This window comes from Narcine bancroftii, chromosome 10, assembly GCF_036971445.1.
Source record: "Narcine bancroftii isolate sNarBan1 chromosome 10, sNarBan1.hap1, whole genome shotgun sequence".
Lineage (NCBI taxonomy): Eukaryota > Metazoa > Chordata > Chondrichthyes > Torpediniformes > Narcinidae > Narcine > Narcine bancroftii.
In genome coordinates this window covers 41,969,445-41,976,484 of record NC_091478.1, presented here as the reverse complement: position 1 = coordinate 41,976,484, position 7,040 = coordinate 41,969,445, and positions in this window count along the sequence as shown.

Here is a 7,040-nt window from a genome sequence, read left to right as displayed (position 1 = left end):
AGGCTTTGGAGCTTGTTGACCAACACTGAGGGAATAATGGTGTTGAAGGCTGAGCCGTAGTGTCTGAAGAGTAGCTGTATGAATGGGTTATTGGTGTCTAGGTGTTCCAGTACTGAGTGGAGAGCCAATTATATTGTGTCTGTTGTGGAGAGATTGTGACTGTATGTGAATTGCAGTGAGTCCATTCCTTTTCTTAGGTATTGGCCATGACCAATCTCTCAAAACATTTCATCACAGTAGATCTAAATGCTACTGTATAATCGTTATTGAGGCAGCTCACTCTTCTTCTTAGGCATTGGGTTGACTGATGCCTTTTTGAAGCAGGTGGGAACCTCCGACTGCAGCAGAGGTTGAAATTCCCATATGAACTCTTTGGCTAGATGGTTGGCATAGATTTTCAGTTCCTTGCCAGGTACACCATCAGGGCCTGACACCTTGTGATGGTTCACCTGTTGTCCGCCTCAGAGACAGATATCACAACGTCCTTAGCCTTTGCAGGGATTCTTGCAGGCACTGTTGTGTTCTCCTTCTCAAAGCAAGCATGGAAGGTGCTCATCTTATTGGGTAGTGAAGCATCACAGCCATTTATGGAGTCAGCCCTCGCTTTGTAGAATGCAATTCTTGCCAAAGACTCAGATACTCATTAGCTATCTCTAGCTTCCTCCGTAATTGCTTCTTTGTTGCTGAGATAGCCTTCTTCAGGTCATACTTGAACTTCTTGTGGAGATCTGGATCACTGTTTTTAAATGCCCTTAATCTTGCCCTCAGCAGGTTGCGAATATTCTGATTTACTCACTCACTCTGGTTGGGGAACTCCCAGTATGTGTGGGTAGGTACACATGCATCTACACTTGTATTGATGAAGTTGGCAACATGCGACATATTCATTCAGGTCTAAGAATGAGTCCTTGAATATTGTCCAATTCAGTGATTCAAAGCAAACTTGCAGATTCTCCTCTGCCTACCTCGACCATACTTTGGCTGTCTTCTCTACTGGTGGTGTAGTCTTCAATTTCTGCTTGTACATTAGAAGTACAAGCCAGGTGATCAGATTTGCCAAAGTGTGGTCATGGGATGGCTCAGAAGGCTTTCTTCATGGTGGTGTAGCAGTGATCGAGTGTGTTGGCTCCTCTGGTCGTGCAGGTGTGTGCTGATGGTAGTCCTTCAGAGACTTTTACAAGTTGGCCTGGTTCAAGTCCCTTACAATGATTGGGAAGACATCATGGTTTGCTGTCTTGTGCTCAGTCCCTCCCGTGCTAGCCTGATATTAGCCAGACATGTAATGTACACTGTGACCAGGATGATGGCAGTGAACTCCCTTGGCAAATAGAATGAGTGGCACCTGATCGTCAGATGTTCCAGGTCGGGTGAGCAGAACTGGAACATAACCATCATATTTGTGCACCACAATGAATTGATGATGACAGAAACACCATGTCCCTTGGCTTTTCCTGACCCAGTGTCTGGTCTGCACTGTGTAGTGGGTAGCCCACAGGCTGTAGAGCAGTGTCCAGAATGCCCTCATTTAGCCATGTTTCTGAGAAGCACACCACACAGCATTCCCTGATGTCCCTCTGATGTTGTAATCTGGCTCTGGGTTCATCAGGTTTGTTTACCCCTTCATCGAGAACATCTACAGGGAGTGCTGCCATCGGAGAGCTGCAGCAATCATCAAGGATCCACACCACCTAACACATGCTCTGTTCTTGCTGCTACCATCAGAAAAGAGGTATAGGTGCCACAAGACTCGCACCCCCAGGTTCAGGAACAGTTACTACTCCTCCACAATCTATTTGTTTATATGTGTATGTGGTGAAGTTTTTTCTTGCACTATCAATAAGTGGTCATTTTTCCTCGCCCACAGGAAAAAGAATCTCAGGGTTGTACATGATGTCATGTACATTCTGACAATAAATCTGTAATCTGAGGATGGTAGGAACCAGAAGTCTCAGGGCCTGGTATCTTATCTTAACCGGTAGCCCCCGTCTTCATGCTCATAATCGGGTCTTCTTTAAATGGTTTGTAAATTGGCTGCTCGCAACTTCCACAGTGTTTGAATGGCCCGTTAGCTGGCTGTTTGAATCTCCTGCGGTGCTTAACTTGCCTGTGCATCAGCTGTTTAAAGCAGTCTGGCAGAGTCTGCCAATTGCAAGGTTTGCTAGAGTTCTTAGGACACCATTATTCACAGGTAAGTTATTTTCTATTGTTATTGGTTTGAGTTTTAATAGCTTGTGAACAGGAATATGTGATAATTCCATGCAGAGCTGCCTGCAAAGAAGGGCCACTGTAAGGCACCATTTTGAATGGTGGATTACAATTCTAGAAATCACTGGATTACCAGAACCTTCTTTTCTTCCCATTGCTTTTATAGTGGAGGTCAAGGAAAGTGTACAATAGTTAAACCTACTTTGTACTTCTCTTGAATTTTCCAGTAACATTGGTATAAGAAGAAGCCAATCTATAGACCACGTGGAACGAACTGTTTAGCTATGTAATTTCAAACAAAATATCTGACATTTTGCTGTGTTTGTGGTATTCTCATAGTTACTTGGAACTCACAAACAGCCATTCATTTCTTCTTCTACATGAAAATTTGGGGGAAAGTTTGTTATCTAGTAACCTGCCTTAATGATACTGACCAGTAGCACTTACATCAACAATGATGGTGTTTTGAAAGGTTGGCGATGAAGTCTATCACCTCCTGTCTGAGCGGTGACGTGGATACAATACAGTTTGCCTATCATAGTAACTGATCTACAGCGGATGCGATATCACTGGCTCTACACAAAGCCCTGGGATACCTGGACAGCAAAGATGCAGACATCAGGATGCTCTTTATCAACTACAGTTCGGCATCATCCCCTCAAAACTGATCAGCAAAGTCCAAGACCTGGGAGTTAACATCCCACTGTGTAAATGGATCATGTATTTCCTCCCCTCCAGACCACAATCAGTGAAGGTTGGTAAGAACTTCTCCTCCACAATCTCCATCAGTACTGGAGCACCACAGGGCTGTGTTCTTAGCCCCCTGCTCTACTCACTTTACACCTATTACTATGTGGCTCGGTACAATAACACCATCTACAAATTCACTGATGATCCCACAGTAGTGGGTTGTATAAAGGAAGGGGATGAGTCAGTACACAGGATGGGGATTGAAAACGTGGCTGAATGATGCACCAACAACAACCTTGCACTCAATGTCACCAAAACTAAGGAGCTGATTGTCATCTTTAGGGAAGCCAGAGGAGGTAAAATTAATGGATGACACCAGAAATCCTGGCAATTTTCTAGAGGTGTGGTGGAAAGTGTGCTGACCGGCTGCATCATGATCTGGTATGGGGACACTAGTACCCCTGAACATAAAGCCCTCCAAAAGGTAGTGGACACAGCCTGGGACATCACAGGAAAAACCCTCCCCACGATTGAGAATATCTACAGGAACACTGCCGTCAGAGAACAGCAGCGATCATCAAAGACCCACACCACCCAGCACATGCTCTGTTCTTACTGCTGCCATCAGGAAAGAGGTCTAGGTGCCATAAGACTTGCACCACCAAGTTCAGGTACAGCTGCTCCCCCTCCACCATCAGACTCCTCAACGACACACTTAATCAGTCTCATTTAAGGACTCTTACTTGTGTACTTTATTTTAAAAATTCTCTCTGTATTGCACCTTGTTCACATCCATTGTCTGTTTACAGTTCTTTATTTTTTAAAATGTGTAATTTTTTTGCACTTCCAATTAGTGCTAATTCTGCACGTCGTCATGAATAAGAATTTTAGAATTGTATGTGATATCATGTATGTACTCTGACAATAAATCTAAAATCTGAATCTTGAACTTCTGATCTGGAATCTCCAGTCTTCTGACAAAGGGAGGACATGAAAGGTCATTTTCTCCAGCTGCAATTGTATGCTTCCAAATCTTCACTTTCTTTGACAAGCACAAGCAATGTTTAAACTAAGTCAACTGTATATTTATTATTGAACAACACTCACCATTGAGAAAGAAGGTTGTAGATTCTCACCTCTTAGAGACTTACCTAAGAACTGCATGAAGCAGTTGTTTGGGAGATTTTTTTGTGTGAATTAGTTCTTTACTTTCCTTCCTTAAAGGTGAGTGCTCCTCAAAAATTACATTGGGCATATCAGACCTTGAGTCTTCTTGAAGTCATGAAAACTACTACTTGCATTAAAAAATGCACATAATTTATATTGTTGTCAAGCTTGTTTCTTGTGTTTCTCTCTATTTAAGGTCACTCCATGACCAAGAATAAATCCTATCAGGGAACATATATACATTTCTAATGTTGGCCTTTTGCAAAATTGTTTTCAAGATTTATCCCAACTCTGGGGGCGTGGCCTGATGGCGAAGGAAGAAGTGTAATTCCGCCATCCCCCAGTTGGACTAACAAATACCCGAATTAAGGAATTTTTAAAAATCTCAAAAATTTGTTCTAAAATTGTTTGAATGTTAAAAGATTCCAATGGCTACTAATACAAAGAAATTGAAAGCACAGATTCAGAAGAAACTTCCTTTTAGTGTACAGAAGAAATGAGGCCTACTTACCAAGTGGAATCCATGGAATCGATTGGACAGTTACCCAAGCAGAAACATACTCCAGCTCGCTTAAGTATTACCCTAGTGCCTTCGCAAGATGACGCCGGGCTTCCAATTTTTTCCTCTTATCTTGATCGGCACGTTCAACGTCGAGCGCACTGTAGTTGCCGGAGTCCTCAGTGTCGGACCTGGTACGCGTCACCGCTGCAGAGGCCTAAGGCAGCATGGTGCATCCCGGGTCTATCAATCTTCTTGATAGGGCCTGGGCCGTCAGTGAAGTCAGTCAGCAATGGGCTGATCATGTTGGGACTGGGTCTGTAGGTACGCAGACCAGAAGTAAAGTGACAAAATCATTGGTGGAATTAAAAGAACAGCAAACTGAAGCTATGGAAGAAGAATCATTGATTGCTACTGAAGTGAGAGAAGGTAGGCCTCAAGGAGAGACTAGTGAAACTACTTTTAATGCTGTTTTTACAATTTTGGAATCTATAGCTCATCAAATGGGTAATATGCAACACAAATGTCCACTCAGATTGATCATGGATTTATGAACATGACATAAAAAATGAATAATATTTGTGAGCAAGTCTCTCCTGTTAAGAAAGATATTTCTGTTGTTAAAGATGTTTGAATATGGTGGATACAGTTCAAGACAATTTTAAGAAAATGGAAGGTGCCTTTCAAGTCTGTAGAGAACAAATGGAATGTAATAAAAAAAAATAGAAAAAGTGGAAGATTCTTTTGTTGGATGGGAAATTGAGAAGAAGGACTTATTGAAGAAGATAGACTCTTTGGAAAACCAAAGCCGCCATAATAATGTCAAAATAGTGGGAATTCTGGAAGGAATCGAGAGTTCGGATCCAATAATTTTTTTTTAATAAATGGATCCCTGAAGCATTGGAATTGGAATTTTTTTCCAGAAGGTTTGGAATTAGATAGGGCACATAGAGTTTTGAAAAGTAAACCATACCCAGGCCAACCTCCACGAGCTGTTTTGATTCGTTGTCTACAGTATCAAGACAGGGAAACCATCTTGCAAGTTGCGATCCAAAATGCACTTAGATATCAGTCTCCGTTGATGGTACAGGGAAATAAGGTTTTCTTTTATCTGGATTTAAGTCAAGAAATTATTAAAAGGCATAAAGAATTTAATTCTGCTAAAGAGGTGCTTTGGAGGAAAGGTTATAAATTTTATTTTAGATACCCTGCAGTTTTGAAGATTTTTTATGGTAATTTCCAATCAGTTTTTTGAGAGTGATTGTGATGCTTTAATTTTCGCTAATTCTTTCCCAGACAAGGCTACTGAAAGGCATTCTTTACCTCAGAGGAAGATATCTGATAAGAAGAATGGAAATGGGAACGGGAAGGCAAACATGTCAAAGAATTTGATTGATATTGATGATCTGGAACAAGCTTTGGGATTGAATTCATTGGGGCTGTGAACTGATTTAGACTTATAATTTTGTAAGTCTGGTTGGAGGGGGATGGATGTCACTAAAGCTTTTGGAAGTCATCCGCCACCTTGGGGGGGGGGGGATTTTATTTCCTTCCACACCCAGTTAAGCGGGGAGTTACTACTTTTGTAGTTTCTACTTATTTTTTAAAAACCTTTTTTTTTTAAATTTTTGTCTAATCTTTATTCTGTTTGGGGGGGTTTTGGTGGTTGATTAACTTAGGGGCTATTTGGCAAGGGGAGCTTCATTTTATTAAGGAGAGGGTTTATTTTTGTGGATTGAAGGAATGGGTGGGGGGGGGTTTAATTGTGATAACAATGTCTAGTTTGAATTTTCCAACATTTAATGTTCAGGGCTTAAACAACCCGATTAAGCGTAAACGTGCTTTAGCCTATATTAAAAAGATTAAAGTGAACATTGCTTTTTTGCAGGAAACTCATTTAACTGAAAAAGAACATTTAAAATTGAAAAGAGATTGGTCATGTAATTTCATCTTCTTTTAACTCGAAAGTACAGGGAGTGGCGATTTTGATTCACAAGAAAATACCGTTTGAATTTGAATCTTTGGAGGAAACAGCTGGTCGAAATTTAATGATTAATTGTAAATTGTTTGCTGAGTCATTGTCCTTGTTGAATGTGGATGTGCCTAATGTTGACGATGAACATTTTGTGTCTGAAGCTTTTTAAACTCTGAGTCAAGCTAAAGAAAATATTTTGATTGGGGGAAATTTCAATTGTGTATTAGATCCATTATTGGATAAATCTCCAAAAACTCTGAAAAAATCAAAAGCAACAGTCCAATTGGTTTCCTTGATGAAAGATTAAAATTTGATAGAGGTTTGGAGAAGGTTAAATCCTACTGAGAAAGATTTTTCATTTTATTCTCCGCGTCATGATTCATTTTCAAGGATTGACTTATTTTTGGCATCAGCACATTTGCAAACTCGTTTTACTCAAGTTGAATGTAAGAGTAGAATAGTTTCTGACCATTCATTGTATTTATTTCTTGTGTTGGGCTGGAA